Source organism: Meriones unguiculatus, chromosome 15 (genome assembly GCF_030254825.1).
Source record: "Meriones unguiculatus strain TT.TT164.6M chromosome 15, Bangor_MerUng_6.1, whole genome shotgun sequence".
NCBI classification, from domain to species: Eukaryota; Metazoa; Chordata; class Mammalia; order Rodentia; family Muridae; genus Meriones; species Meriones unguiculatus.
This window is the reverse complement of record NC_083362.1, coordinates 51,493,815-51,510,724: the sequence shown is the minus strand read 5'-3', so window position 1 is coordinate 51,510,724 and position 16,910 is coordinate 51,493,815.

Here is a 16,910-nt window from a genome sequence, read left to right as displayed (position 1 = left end):
ATCTGTGTCCCACAGTGTCATAAGGCACATACATCAGCAGCCGCTCGATCTTTTCCTGGAGCGTCTGAGAGCCACAGCTGTAGCCCTGCATGTCCTAGAGGAGAGAGTAAAGCCTCTAAACTCTGGGATAAGGCACACAGCTCCGGGAGGCTGAGTGCACGTGGCCCCGGGGCTGCTGGTCTAAGAAAGCAGGGATTCGAGGAACACATTTCCACGTCCAGCGCTGTGGGAACAAAAGTCTGACCCACGCAGCAAGCGTCTCTGTTCATCAGCACCTCGAGTTGGAGGCCGTGTGCTTTCCACACCAAACTTCAAAAGAGAGAAGGAAGGAGAGAAAGAGATGGGAAAAAAAATACAGAAACAGTTTCTAAAGGCAAATTCACATGGCGTTTTAGAAGCATCGCACTGATGTCTGGCTCCAGGGCTCTGATCTAATAAGACAAGGAACAGACCACTCCCTTGCCCATACTGAGAAAGAACACATGCACCTGCCCCGGGCCCTCCGAGGCAGGGCATATGTTTGTAAATGACATGCAGGCTGCAAACCCGAGGGTGGAGCCCCAGATGCGGAGGCAGCAGAGATGATGGCTGTATGAGTGGATCTTAATCAGAACCGTGCACCAGAACCCCCGAGGGCAATTCATCACAGACACACAGGTTCCGAGTATAACCCAGACTTCCTGAATGATAATCTTGGGTCAGACTGAGCATCCTTTTCTGAGATTCTTCGGGTAATTTGAACATGCGCCTGTGGTTAAAAGTTACTACGCCTGGAAAGGTCAGGGAGGGCCAGGCAGCCTCATTTCTTACCTATAGGGGCTCCTGCCTAATTAAAAAACAAAACAAAAAGTGAAAATGGAGCTTTAAAATTACACAAGTACGGAAGCCCGTTTTGGATACTGTAACCTGTGTCTCTGCAGTTAGCCTAATCCCACTGAGTATAAATCGCAGTATGGTTTAATATCACAAGATAATGAAAAGGTTTACGAAAATAATAATCTTCAGAAGCCATCAGTTGTGTGGTGCGAAATGCAATGCAAGCTGGAGGCTTTATGTGTGCTCGATGGCTTTCTTTCAGTCTTACCAGGGCCGAATGAAGGCTACCGCTTCACCTGGAGAAATGATGAAAGTGCAATGATGACCACATCTTTCCCTTGGTTGGTGGGAATCCCAGGCTTAGCGGTCATCCTGCTCTCCTTTCCACCCTGCCCCCCCCCCCCCCAGGATCCCTGTCTTGAAGGTCCTGGCTTCCAGCGAGGGAAAATTGCTCATGCTGCTATCAGTGAGAGCTGCTCACAATTGATGCGCTCAGATTAACTTGCAGTGTCTACGCTAGGGCCAGAAAGTAGATCTTCCTTTCTCAGTGGTTCAGATGCCTGAGAATGTGTAACTCAAGAATTTATGACTCAGCTCTCCGCCCCCAGTACCAGACCCCTATGAGTCCTGTCTCTGGGTGAAGAAGATGCATCTCTGTTTGGCTTTCATATGATCGGGATCGATTGTCACATCTGTTTCAAGCACCCAAGCACCATCCAGGTCCGAAGCTGATGACAGCAGACACAGCCCTAAGATTTGGGGGTGGGGGGAGGACTGAAGTGAGTAGAACTGGAGACATGAAATCCTGAAAGGAAGAGAGGTTTCAAATAGAATGAGAACTACAGCTGATAGCAGTTCTTACAAATAGGTTTCCTGAATGGCAGCTCTGGTCCTCGGGGGGACAAACCTTTGCCATCTGCCCCTCTGCCCGGAACCTTTCCTTTCTTTCCACATCTTGACCCTTTACGAAGCCAAAACACTTATGTTCTTATTCGATGATATCCCTTCTGAAAAAGCATCCCTGTGCTGGTGAGATGTGTCCCTAGCCACAGCCTTCTGACTGTTCAAATGCTCTTCCAGGGTCATCCCGCAGACATTCACCCTCCAGACCCACGTGAGAGCAGCATCTTCAGCTACCCGCAGCGGTATCCTTTGGAAGGAAACGAGAAGGCTCCTGTTCTCACTGCCTCCGTGTGTTTTCACAACAATCTGACTTCTCCTGTCACTGTGCTCTGGCCCTGTCCTCAGCACCATCAGTATTCCTGACAGTACTCAGCTCATCTGGCCTTGCCATGGGATGTGAGATGCTGGGTTCCTAGTTTCTTGCCGCCTGCCATGTTGGTCTTCCCTCTCTGCTCCACTGCTCTTCCGGGTCTGTTCCTCTTCTTGGCCTCTAGGTGCTGTGATTAGCAGAAGTTTTTTTCCCACTTCTCCCCTCTGCTGGCAGTTTCGTCTATTCCCACTACTTTCCTGCTTTTGCTATAAATGACACCTATATCTGTCCGTGTCATCCCCGCTCTGGGCAAGTTTTTCCTACTTCCCGCTTCCTCTGTAAATTCTGGTGCTGACATCCAAGAGCAAGAGGGGAGAGTGCACTGAGAAGGGCCAGGCTGGACAGTGACACACAGCATTGTGTCGTCTACATTGTACTGGCTAACTTTGGTCACACAGCCTCCTAGCAAGAAGCTATCTAACGTTACCTCACTGGGGGCCAGGAGGGTTTTAATGACTGGTGGCTGGTCTCCAAGTTTCCCTGAAATCTGCATTTAAAGCCATGAAGGGGATTCCTCTCTTTTGAGCTCCCTCCCTTTCCAGCCAATCATGCCCCCCCCCATTCCAGCCTCACAGACTCAGCCCCTAAACCATGATCTCTTATCAACTCTAACTTGGCCACCGTGATGATCTTTAAACTCGGCCCTTTCTTCCCTTAACCTCTCATTTGCCAATCAAGTATTTCTCAAGCAATGTATTCTAGACACCAGGTTAAATAGCAAGGGGGGAGGGGTGCTGAGGAAATGGATAGATTTATAATCCCACCTACATGAGGCCTACCTACAGAGGCCTACATGCTCTTATCACTTGCTTGCATTTGCCTGTGGTGGGGAAGGGCAGGATACATGACATATGTGAGAAGGGGCTTCACCATGTCTGACTACTCCTTAAAAGGATGCGTGCCTGCCTACTCACTGCTCCTCACTGCCCTTAGGGTTTGCCAGCTCACCGTTTCTTTCCATCACAATCCCTGTAGGCACATGCCTGCTGGGTTCTCATCTCGTCCCACCAAACTGGGTGTCCAAGAGTTCAGGGACTGTGACTCACTTGCTAGCGTGTTTGTCAGAGTGCAGAATAGTGCTGACACATGGCAGGAAGGAAGCTAGTCTGTGTGTGTGTGTGGGGGGGGGGATCAGGTTAGCTTTCTAAAAGAAATTATGCTTAATTGAGAGAGGAAATTTTCAGTTTGTGGTGTGATGAAGGAGTTTTGCAGGGGGTAAGTTCTTGTTTGAGGCTAGGAGGAAGTCAGGTTTGGGGAGGAAGAGAGTTGGGACTGGAAAAACGGCATTTTTGTAAACTGTGTGTGTTTGAGTATGCGTGTGAATGCATTTGTGCGCTGGGTGAGTGCAAGTCTGTGTGTGTGTGTGTGTGTGTGTGTGTGTGTGTGTGTGTGTGTGTGTGCAGGCATATGCTTTGATGAGGAGCCACAGGAAGACCCAGTTAGAGTTTTAAATCCGTGCTGCTCTTTCTAGGAATGATTGGTTGGACAGCCTGGGAGAGCACCAGCAATCCTAGTTATGTGAGCCAAACGGTTCAACTGCCTTGCCAAAGGTGCTAGCTCAGATGAGATTGTCCCTGTAGAGAAAAGTCCCCAGAGGGGGAACAATGAGGAAGCTGGGTTATTTCAACACCTTAGTTCTCTTCTGGCTGACTTTCCAAATCAAACCCTGCCTCCTCCTAGGGGCTTTCCATGACTGACTCTTATTCCACATCATTGTGAACCATCGTACTTAGACAAATCCACTTAGTGCAGATATGTGATCCTCTTTTTCTGTAACTTTCATAGTCATCCCAATATTCCTTCAACTTCACAGAAGTGACCTATACATGTTATTTTGTTAAAATATGAGTATAGGCTCATAATCTGAGCCCAGCCACTCATACTAGGCTGTTTATGACCGATTATGGGAGCTTTCCCTGTATCCTAGAATCTCAAGGGTGGGGGAAAAAGGCTTGGTTTAGTCTTCATAAAAAATGTGCCTCCTTGGGCTGCTCCACAGCACGAACACAAGCCATGGTTTTCCTTCAGTCTGGCAAATCATTTTTGATGGACTCTCTGGCTCTCTGGGGAAGGGCTTAAGTGAAAGGAGCTGCTGGCACTCTACAGTGAATTCCCTCCTGGAGGCCCTGAAGGCCCTGAAGTCAGATTCTGCCTTCCCATAGGTCAGGGGTGCTCCTGTGCCTGGAGCCTTTTCATGTGTCCACCATCAGGTATTCTAGTAGGTCTGAAATGGCTTAAGGGAGCATGTCTCCCTTTGTCTAGGTCTTTGATGGGGAGGCTCACAGAGCAAGGCAGCATGGGAGTATGGTTTATTCTCAGGTGGGGCTGGAGGGTAGCTCAAGTCTGAAATGGAAGTTTCTTGATACCCCGCAGCCCTTCTCTTCCTGTTTCACACCTCTTAACTCTAGACCCTCCAAGGCCAGCCTTGCAAGACAGAGGAAGAAGAAAGCTGCAGAGGACCCGGTGGGTTTTATTCCTTAAGGGCTCGTGCTGTGACGGGGGAGTGGGGAATCCTGTTTGGAGGAAGCAGAGTAGTTGACACCTGGAAAGCCAGTTATTCACATGCTCTAGGAAGGAAAAATGAAAAAGCTCGCCTTTTGCATCAAGCCGGTGTCTCCCCTGTCAGGGCAGAATCTGCCCATGATAATTGCAGCTGAGGTGAGGCTCTGTGTGTTAAGACATCATTTACCTCCCCCCTTCCTTTGTCTTTCAGACCATGCCTGGGAGCCTTCTGTTTTCCCCATCTGCTATTCTTCTTTTTCGTTTTTAATAATAATTAAAATCGCAGGCACTTCTGGCTTGTAGGACTTTTCTTTGGATGGCTTCCCCTTTTCATTTCAGAGGGCGGTGGTGTTTACCCGCCAGGCTCCCCACAACCCTTTTAAATAAAACCTCCATCCCCAAAAGCTCTTAGTGCTGCAGCATTGCATCAGGACCATGTCTGCTGGCTCCCGGTGTAAAAAGATGCGAGTACACAGAGCTAGCGGAGGGAAGGATGTTCAGCAGTTCGTGTAAGAGGAGAAATAAGAAGAATCACCCCACCCCCTTTACAGGGCAAAATAAAAAATGCAGCACCTATCAGACACAGGCAGAAACTGAATTTAATTAGAAAGCTCACCAAATCTCATGATTTTTTTTTTATATTCGAAAGCAATTTTTTTGGTGTGTGTGTGTGTGCACATAATATAAAACATAATACAAAGAACAACTAAGTAAATCACCTCAGCTCTGCTTAGAAAGTAGTAACAGGCTAGGGGTTCTGAGCTCCAGCTCATTGCCCCCATTTATGGATTGACAGCAAGGAGCAAATGGAAGAAATGCATTTTTCAAATGCAAAGAATTTCATCAACCATAAACTGGGTAGGCTGTCCCTGGGGCAATCAACAGTTGACCATCCTTTCTTTCTGAACACAGCCTTAGACTGAAGGACCAGAGGCTGTTCCCACAATGCCCAGCAACTAGGGAGCATACTATGATCCGTGCCTTGAATCAAGTTCTAATTCATGGCGAGGGTCTTAACCCCTTTCCTAATGGCACTCTCCCCTATGGATCTGCAAGTGTTGCCTTATGCTTCCAATGCTATGGAAATGATTCAGACTCAAGAGTTCTTTTGTTTTTAATCAATGGGTCTCAAAGGCAAACCACAGAGTCCCCATATATATATATATATATTTATGTATATCCATGTATATATACATATATATATATATACATATATATGTATATATATGTATATCTATGTATACATATATGTATACATAGATATACATATATATACATAGATATACATATATATATGGGGGGGGAAGAAAGACCAAGGAAGGGAGAAAGAAATTCTTTGACAAACCATTCTGGAAAAAAAAAAGACTATGGAAAAGAAAAGAGAAGCCAGTGGGAAGGATTCCACTTGGATCTAGAAAATTTCCCTTTGTTTGAAGTAATTTCCTTCCTCCAGTTAAGGTTTCTTCCTTTGCTCTTATTAATTTTCTCACCACTCTTCCCTTGCCCTTAAAGCCACCTTTTCCAGAGCCTGCTCTGCGGCACCAGCTGACACAGAGCTCATGAGCCCAGAGCACACTCCTGCCTCCAGGCCGCACAATCTGTGCAGAAGGCTTTCACAGAAGGCAGGTTTCCCACCCCTCACAGCATCCCAGGAAAGCTAGTTGTCTCCTTAGCAGCCAGCATTGGTTCTTTCCTGTATGTATTTAGATGTGGAAAGCACACATATTAATGCCTCTAAGTAGAAAGGGTGGCCTCAAAGGCTTAGAGAGGACAGCGTTATCCCAAAACACACTGGAGTTCTTATGGTCACTCTCTGCCATGTCTTCTCAATACTGGTGTGGGATGTCGTCACAATCCTCAGTCGGTATGACACAGGTGTGCTGGTAGGTCTTACTGTCAGATTGACACCAGCTAGAGTCACCTGAAAGAGAGAACCAATACTGAATGATTACTTCTGTAAGAGCTCCAGTAGGCAAGTCTGTAGGGGCATCCTACTATGGGTAGTTTACCCCTGGGCTAGGTGGTCTTGAGTGCTCCAAGAAAACAAACTGAGAAAGCCATGGAGAGCAAACCAGAGAGCTGTGTTCCTCCATGGTCTCCCCTTCAGTTCCTGCCTCCAGGTTCTTGCCTTAAACTGTTGACTTGGCTTCTCTCAATTACCAACAAAGTGCAATAAACCCTTTTTTATCACAGCAGCAAAAAGCAAACTAGAACAGCAGGGTTACAGGCTAAGGGTACTAAATGAACAGGCTTTCAATGCAATGGGCTGACATTTGTTACCTTTATGACCATGGACAAGTTACCTAAACTCGCTCAGTCTCAATCTCTCCAGATAGAAAGGAATAAGAGACAGCAGTGGGAGGACCTGAGTATAATCAGAGTGCCCAATGCATATGTCTGAAAATGTCCTAATTGTCATATTCTACAATAAATCTAGTCAAACAAACAAACAAAAAAACTGAATGGACCCATTATTATTATTATTATTATTTACAATCAATATGTAATAAAGTTTGGGAAGGGAGGTTAATCGTTGTGATGCTTAGCTCAGAATGCTTTCAGAGAATTTGACGGGCTAAAATGAGCGCTGTGCTTGGTTATTGCTACTGGCTGCCGTTAGGACCCCGCAAAGCACAGCTGAAGAGTTACAGAGGTCATTCCGATTGTCTCACTACTAGTAATTTTGCTTTTTGATGAGCTGGCTTGAAATTTGATTAAAGATTTAATCTGGATCTATGTCAAAGTATAGGCTGTGATAAGGTCAATTTAGAAAACTTGAATCCTCTCTAAGATCTTAGACGGGAGTTAGCACCAGAATTCTCAGTGCACAGGGCAGAAGTGGGAGAAGCCACACAGGAAGTGGTGATGCAACTCAGAGATTAACAGGAACAGAGGCTGCTTCCCCGCTTAGACCCGGAGAAGCCCAGGCAAAGGCAGTGCTGTGGAACCTAGCAAGAGAATGCGGGAAGGCAGCTGGAGCCACAGAAAACACACGGCCGTTAATGGAAACTGCGAGCTAAGGCTGACAGAGTGACCCAGGGCTTGCCATTCTTCTAGCCCGGGATGTCTCAGGTTGACTGAGCCTACCCTGTAGCCTGCTGATAGTGAAGCGGGGGAAACCTGTGCTGCCGCCTCAGCATCAGCAAGCTCCACAGCAATGAGTTACAACCTTGAAGCTCTTCATAGCTACAAGGGTGAGTGACACACTAGCTCACATGCTTAAGATGCCGGAAGGAAGTCACTTAGATCTGGGTTTCAGTTTTCCGCTGGACTGTCTATAGAAATGGAACTTTGAATCAATGTGGTTATGTCTGAGGTACAACATGTTACCAACTATGAAAAACAAAGCTAATAATCTCTGACCCTTTGTGACACTTCTTTTTCTCTCCTTTTTAGAGAGTTCTTATTTCTAATCATGAATTAACATATGTGAATTACCATATGTGAATCAAAAAAATTTCACAGTAGGGGATTCGGCAAGATGGTGGCGCCGGGACGACTCTCGTTCTGACCAGCAGTGACCAGCAGTCAGAACTCGCGGCCATAAAACACAAGTAATTGTGTTTCCCAGGTGAGAGGACACCCCACGGTGGCAGATTCAATAAGCTTCAACTCACCCAGCTAAACCTCAGAAGAGATCCCGGTTCCACCAGGCACTTGGTTGCCAGCCCAGAGCCACACACCAGTGTGCTCTGATCACTGCCCCAGACTGAACTGTGGGCACCACAACATCAGAGACTGAGATTTCCAGTTGAGAGATAACCCCACGGGGCAGGAAAAGAATGGAACCAACCTTAGGTCACCCAGACATTCCCTGGAAAAGACCCGGGGTTCTGCAGGCGCCTAGGAGCCAGCCCAGAGCCAGAGCCGGGGACCCAGGTGCCAACACAGAGTCCTGCCTGCACACTTGACTCACTGCCCCCAATAGAACTGTGGGCCCCAGGGTACCAGAGACTGAGTTTCTCTCTCGGGTGCAAACCCACAGGGAGGGGAACGGCTGATCTGAGCTCAGAGCACTCAGCCTATACCACCACCACGAAAAGGTCTCCGGAAAAATTATCCAGTTTCAGCAGATGCCCAGGCACCCAATCACCAGAAAGGCAGAAAGGCAGAAAGGCGGAGCCACACAAACCTGTGTCTGCGGGTTCTACTCACCATCACAGACAGAATGGCTGTCCCAAAGCAAAGACTGGGTGTCCCTGTCAGGAGGAAACCCCACAGCGGGGGATCATCAGGTCCAACGCTCAGGACACCCAGCTCCAGAAGACTTTCTGGATTCACACTAGGCTCTAGCCTTCTACTGCAGGCAGGAGCGCTGTGCTCACCCACCATTATTGAGTACTGCTAGGGCACTGGGGCACACAGCCGCATCCTCAGACCTACAAAAGCCAGAGCACCATTACAGCAGCCCTCAGATACTGCACCAAGGCTCAACATGTTATCCCTAGCTAGACTGACAAAACTGTGGGAATCCCTGGTTCTTCAAGAGGGCTGCACCCAACAATTACACCTTAAGAGCAACATCTGCTTCTCACTAAATTCAGAGCAAGAAACCCAGCAGCAGGGCAGCCATCACCAGGACCTCTCCTGATGAGAGGAGAGCCTTCCTGAACATGACAGTTACCACACAGGTCCATACACCTGAAGTGAACTGTGACAATTCCTGAGAAGCACCGCCATTCCGTTGACTATACCCAAAAAGCAGAAGAGAACTTCAGAACACCACCAAGTGGATTCTCCCCACCCCAGGACCCAGCAGGCACTAGAAATTAACAGACAACACCTGAGACAGAAAGATGGGTAGAGGCCAGCAAAAAAGCACAACCAACGAAAGGCAAAGCAATATGGCATCCCTAGAACCTAGTTATCCAGGGGCAATTAGCCCTGGACACCCTAATATAAGTGAAATTCAAGAAGATGACCTTATATCTATGATTATGAAGAAGTTAATGGAGGAAGCAAATAAAATGAGTAAGGAATTAGGGGAAGATATAATAAAAAGATTATGGTCATCTGTAAAGAAATATAGGAAGATGCAGCCAAATAGTTTGTGGCTTTCAGAGAGGAAATGATTAAATCACTAAAAGAAATAAAAGAAACAGAGGAATGTTCAAATAAACAGCTGAAGGAATTGAAGGAAAACCAGGAAAATACAGTCAGACAGGTGAAGGAAATCAACAAAACTGTTCAAGATCTGAAGATAGAATTGGAAAAATTAAAGAAAACACAAATGGAGTAAATCATGGACAGGGAGAACCTAGGAAAGAAAACAGGAACTACAGAGGTAAGCATAACCAACAGACTACAAGAGATGGAAGAAAGAATCTCAGGTGTGGAAGATACAATGGAAGAAATCGATGGATCCATCAAAGAAAATAATATATCTAAAAAATTCCTGACACAAGCCATCCAAGAAATCCAAGACAACATAAAAAGACAAAACTTGAGAATAATAGGAATAGAAGGAAAAGAAGATTCCCTCCTCCAAGGCCCAGAAAATATTTTCAACAAAATCATTGAAGAAAATTTCCCCAACTTAAAGGGGAGGCCTATAAGAATACAAGAGGTCTACAGAATACCTAATAAATTAGACCAGAAAAGAAAATCCTCCCATCACATAATAATCAAAACAGTAAGTATACAGAACAAAGAAAAAATTCTAAAAGCTGCAAGGGAAAAAGGCCAAGTAACATATAATGGCAAACCCATCAGAATCACACCTGACTTCTCAACAGAAACTATGAAAGCCAGAAAAGCCTGGATGGATATCATGCAGACCCTAAGAGAACACAGATGTCAGCCTAGGCTACTGTACCCAGCAAAACTCTCAGTCCTCATAGACAGAGAAAACAAGGTATTCAATGACAAAAACAAATTTCAACAATACCTATACACAAATCCAGCGTTACAGAAGATGCTAGAAGGAAAAATACAACCCAAGAAAACTAACTACATTCAAGAAAACACAGGAAATAAATAACCTCACTACAGCAAAACAAAAAGTAGCCAAACACACAAACACACTACCATAGCCAACATCAATATCAAAGGATCTAACAGCCACTGGTCATTAATCTCCCTCAACATCAATGGACTCAATTCCCCAATAAAAAGACACAGACTAACAGATTGGATGCATAAAGAAGACCCAACAATCTGTTGCATACAAGAAACACACCTAAGACACAAAGATAGACATTACCTGAGAGTAAAGGGCTGCAAGACGGTTTTCCAAGCAAATGGACCCAAGAAGCAAGCAGGAGTAGCCATTCTAATATCTAATAAAATAGATTTTCAACCAAAATTAATCAAAAGAGATAGAGAAGGACACTTTATACTCATCAAGGGAAAAATCCACCAGGAAGATATCACAATCCTGAACATATATGCCCCAAATGCAAGGGCCCCCACATTTGTAAAAGAAACTTTAATAAAACTTAAACCACACATAGACCCCACACATTAATAGTGGGAGACTTCAGCACTCCACTCTCAACAAAGGACCAGTCAACAAAACAGAAATTAAACAAAGAAACAATAACTCTGACAGAGGTCATGAATCAAATGGACCTCATGGACATCTACAGAACCTTACACCCAAACACAAAATAATTTACTTTCTTCTCAGCACCTCATGGAACCTTCTCCAAAATAGACCATATAGTTGGTCACAAAGCAAGACTCAACAGATACAAGAAGACTGAAATAATCTCTTGTATCCTATCTTATCACCATGGACTAAAGCTGGACTTCAATGACAAAAATAGCAAAAGGCCTACACACACATGGAAACTGAACAACTTGCTACTAAATGACAGCTGGGTCAGAGAAGAAATAAAGAAAGAAATTAAAGACTTCCTAGAATTCAATGAAAATGAAGGCACAACATACCCAAACTTATGGGACACCATGAAAACAGTGCTAAGAGGAAAGTTCATAGCACTAAGTGTCTTCAAGAAGAAATTCAAAACATCTCATGCAAGCAACTTACTGGCTCACTTAAAAGCCCTAGAAAAAAAAGAAGCAGACACACCAAAGAGGAGTAGACAGCTGGAAAGAATCAAACTCAAGGCTGAAATCAATAATTTAGAAACAAATAAAACAATTCAAAGAATCAATGAAATCAAGAGCTGGTTCTTTGAGAAAATCAACAAGATAGAGAAACCCTTAGCCAAACTAACTAAAAGGCAGAGAGACCCTATCCAAATCAACAAAATAAAAAACAAAAAGGGGGATATAACCACAGACACTGAAGAAATCAAAAAAATAATTAGGACTTACTTTAAAAGCCTATATGCCACAAAATTTGAAAATCTAAATGAAATGGACAATTTTCTTGACTGATTCCACATGCCAAAGCTGAGTCAAGACCAGGTAAATCAATTAAATAGTCCTATATCCCCTAAGGAAAAAGAAGCTGTCATCAGAAGTCTACCATGCAAAAAAAGCCCAGGGCCCCATGGTTTCAGCGCAGAATTCTACCAGACCTTCAAAGAAGAGCTAACATCAATACTCTTCAAACTATTCCACAAAATAGAAACAGAAGGAACACTACCAATCTCATTCTATGAAGCCACAGTCACCTTGGTACCTAAACCTCACAAAGACCCAACAAAGAAAGAGAATTTCAGGCCAATCTCCCTCATGAACATTGATGCAAAAATACTCAACAAAATACTTGCAAACCTAATCCAAGAACACATCAAAGATATCATCCACTACAACCAAGTAGGCTTCATCCCAGGCATGGAGGGGTGGTTCAATATATGGAAATCCATCAATGTGATCCACCACATAAACAAATTGAAGGAGAAAAACCACATTATCATCTCTTTAGATGCTGAAAAGGCATTGGACAAAACCCAACATCCATTCATGTTTAAAGTCTTGGAGAGATCAGGGATACAAGGCACATACCTAAACATAGTAAAGGCAATATACAGCAAACCTATAGCCAATATCAAATTCAATGGAGAGAAACTTAAATCAATCCCACTGAAATCAGGGACAAGGCAAGGCTGCCCACTCTCTCCGTATCTCTTCAACATTGTTCTTGAAGTCCTTGCTAGAGCAATAAGACAATTGATGGAGATCAAGGGGATACAAATTGGAAAGGAAGAAGTAAAAGTATCACTATTTGCAGATGATATGATAGCCTACATGAGTGACCCCAAAAATTCTACCAGGGAACTCCTACAGCTGATTAACACCTTCAGCAAAGTGGCTGGATACAAAATTAACTCAAAAAAATCAGTAGCCCTCCTGTATACAAAAGACAAAAGGGCCGAGAAAGAAATTACGGAAACAACACCCTTCACAATAGCCACAAAGGACATAAAGTACCTTGGTGTGAACCTAACCAAGCAAGTCAAAGACTTGTATGAAAAAAATTTCAAGTCTCTGAAGAAAGAATTAGAAGAAGATATCAGAAGATGGAAAGATCTCCCATGCTCATGGGTTGGCAGGATTAACATAGTAAAAATGGCCATCTTACCAAAAGCAATCTACAGATTCAATGCAATTCCCATCAAATTATCAACACAATTCTTTACAGACCTTGAAAGAAAAATTCTCACCTTCATATGGAACAACAAGAAACCCAGAATTGCTAAAGAAAGAGAAATCATTCAGATGAGCCTTTAAACTCTTACTATTTTTTTTTCAGTTGCTACTGAGTATCCAAGAGATGAGTCTGCAGAGTGAGAGTCAGCATTCATTTCATAAACTGCAAATACAATGAAAAGAGTCACAGGAGTCTAGAGTGGTGCCCAGCTGATGGCCACCAAGTATATGAGGCCATAGTTCCACAGTTCCCCGGAACCAACTTCTAACAGCCAGTATACCTCAAGCCCAGCAGGCAGTTGGACATCAACCTCTGTATCTTGAGCAGAGAACCTCACTGTGCCATTTCTAGACTTGTGACTTATAAAAATGAGTGGGTCTTGTTTTAAACTGTTAAACTATGGCAATGTGTTATACGGAAATAAAATCTAACAAATTAAAAAAAATTCACAGTAATAATTGCTTTTCTGTGACCAAAATAATTTAAAAAATACAGGATTTATTTTGGCTCACAGTTTCCTAGGGTTTTAGTCGATCATGAAAGATCTTCTCAGTTCATGGTTATGAAAGTCTTCATATCTCTGGACCCAGAAGCTAAGAAAGAGGTAGGGACCAGGGACCAGGTATAACTTTGAAAGAACCCCTCCCCCAAATTTCGAGAACCTCCCAAAATAGTGCCACCACCTGAGGACCTAACATTTAAAACATAAGCTTGTGATGGGACATTTTGGATTCTAGTCACTGAATCCAGCCTTGCCCAAAGGCTCTATTCTTAACTCACTCATGCTGGCTGTATAGAGTTTTGATCAAGCCATTACTGTCCATGGTGAAAGAAAGTAATTTTGCCTTTGTGAAAGCCCAACAGTGATTCTTTGGTGCATTAAAGAAAAAAAAAAAACAGCAAGCATCTTTGCCTTCTGTACAGTGTTGCCTTCACAGACGGCTGTCTCTGCAAAATGTTATCAGTCTTAAGTATAAATGAGGGCAGTGGATCAAGATTCAAGCCAATCTCTGCCGTAACTGCCCAACAAGCACCTTGGCTTCATCTCTCTGTCCTAGACCATAACACTGTTTCTCACAAAGAGCTGGGCTCTGGCCCTCTTCCCGGGATAGGATGCACTCCCTAGCCATTTCATTACCAGAAATTACAGCCATCATCTGCCTAACTGGGAATAGCACTATCTGAAACACAGTTGGAAATAAAGTGAAAGTGAAGGTGGCCCTGGGACAGCTCATCAGGAGTGTGACCAGCTGACGCGTCATATCACATCTGAATCTAATTCCAAGCCAAGAATTCTTTCCCAGTGGGAACAGGAAAATAATCTGAAAAATGGGACCACTCACGTTCAGAACAATACATGGTAACTTAATGAGGTAGCAGGACACATGCTTCAAGAAATAAAGACAGGTGAGCTTTCCCAGAAGAAAGCAAACCAGAGCCCAGCTGTTCATGTACCTGCAAAAAAGTATGTGTGTGGGGGGGGATCTTTCCAGATGAATCATGGAGAATGCCCTAGTGTAAGATCCCCAACTCTGCCAAGACAAGGTCCCTTCTTTCTAAGGCAAAACAAACACACTGAGAAAGAGATTGCACACTCGCTTGTCATGGAAACAAGATTGTCTCAATGTATGTTGTATGTGGTTACCATCGCAGTAATGAAGCCATGTGATGGCTGGTAGGGCTTTTGATGGATGTTCTGTTCAAGTTAAATGAGACTGGCGGGGGGAGGGCAAGCGGTGAGACAGCAAAGTGAGCTGCCATTTCTAATGCACTGAGAAGAGGATTAGGGACCTTGTCAGCGGCCAATGATGCTCTAGGTTGTCTCTCTTAAGGCTTATGAGAACAGATAGAAGATGCCTCCTGTAGCAGATGTTGGTGGAAGGAACTATGGGGAACATTTCTCAACAGCAATGATGGCTGGTAAGTTAGCCAGGCCCATGACCATAGAAAGCATGAAAAATAATAAAACAAAGATTTTGCTTCTATTGACCCCCTCCATGCATTAAATATAAGAGATGTGCCCCCAAATGAATTTCAGCCATCTCCAATGATGTTCTAGGGGGAGAAAAGCAAATATTGACACTTCAATAATGTTTGCCCAGCAATCAGTGTGGAGTATACAGCATTTGGGCTATCTATGTTACTGGAATCAATTAGAAAAACAGAGAATTGATAGCCTCCAATGAGAAACATATGGTAACAGCTGACATTATGGATAACGCTGGGTCTGCAAATCACTTCTGAAGTCATCGGTCTGTCGTAACACTGCCATCCATGTGTGTGCAAGGGCTAAGGCTGGGAATGCAGCATGACTTCAGCTCTGCCTGTCTCACACTGTTCATTGACACACACTCCATCTTGTACAACTAACTACCCCCTCTCTTCCTCTTTCCTTCCTCTTTCCTTTCCCTCTTCCCTTCTGCCTTCATCCAGAAATGACAGTGATCATCTGCCTATCTGGGAACAGCACTATCTGAAACACACTTGGAAGTAAACTGAAAGTGTAGGTGGCCCTCTGGTAGCCAATCAGAAATACGACCGGTTGGCAAACTCTTCTCCTCTGCCTTCATTTTCTTCTGTCTTTATTCCTTCTTTCCTTCTTCCTTCGTTTTTCTCTTTTTGCATCTTCCTCATTTTTCCTTCCTTTCCTTCTCTCCCTCCTTTTCTTCCTTCTTCCTTCTTCTTCTTCTTCTCTCTCTCTCTCCTTCCCTCTTCCTCCTTCCTTCTTCCCTTTCATCTTTCCTTTCTTCCTTCTTTTCACTCTTTCTTTAGACATTTGTAGAGAAGCCACCCTGGGCTAGCACTGTTAATTTAGAATAGGCAAACTCTGCTGGAAAAGGAAGAAGGTTATAAAAAAATAAAAACCTCAAAGTAAAACATTTTCAGTGAAATTTTTGGTAGACTCTTCCATACAGTAGAACCAAAATGGAAAGACCTGAAATGCTCAAGAGTTCCTTCCCCCTTATCCAGGGGAGCTATTTGAAAACACTCGGTGGGCACTGGAAACTACAGGTGGGACCAAGCCCCTGGTATATTATGCCTTTCGTGTGTGTGTGTGTGTGTGTGTGTGTACATGTATGTGTGTACACATAAATATACACACTGTATATATAGTATGCATATGATAAGCCTTAATTCATAAATTAGGGCAGAGCAAGAGATTAATGATAGCAACTAAGAGAACAATTAAAACAATGGACTACAATAGAACCGCCTGCTACATTACTCTAGTGTTTTGGGGTCGTATTAAATGAAATAAAATGTCCTTGAACATAAGCCCTGTGTTACCCAGGACAGTCAGTGTGACAAATGAGACAGCTCCCAAGGCACTAAAGGATAGGTATCACACACACCCTTAGGTTTGCCGGACCGTGGTGTCATTTAGGCAGGAAGAGCAAAGACAGTATGAGACTTCATCACAAACACAATTCAGAAGTTACACATCACCTACTGCCAGAACTTTCCACTTAATATTTTCAGACCAGATTGACAGGGGGTACCTGAAGCTACAGGGAGGCGAAGCCTCGGGCAAGTGGGGTGGCTAACATCTACTTAACTGTGTTCTCTGCTTTTGTGGGGAATTCTAGCCGTTCCTCTGTGCCGCTTAGGCTGATTGCTTCTGTTTTCCTTCCTCACTTCTTTCCTCCCACCCTGCATTCATTTTAATAGTTATCTAAGTGTCCTGGGCGGGTGTCTTCAGGAAGTCTGATAGCCATGGAAACGCCACACAGTAAAGACTCCTTTCTCATTTAGCTC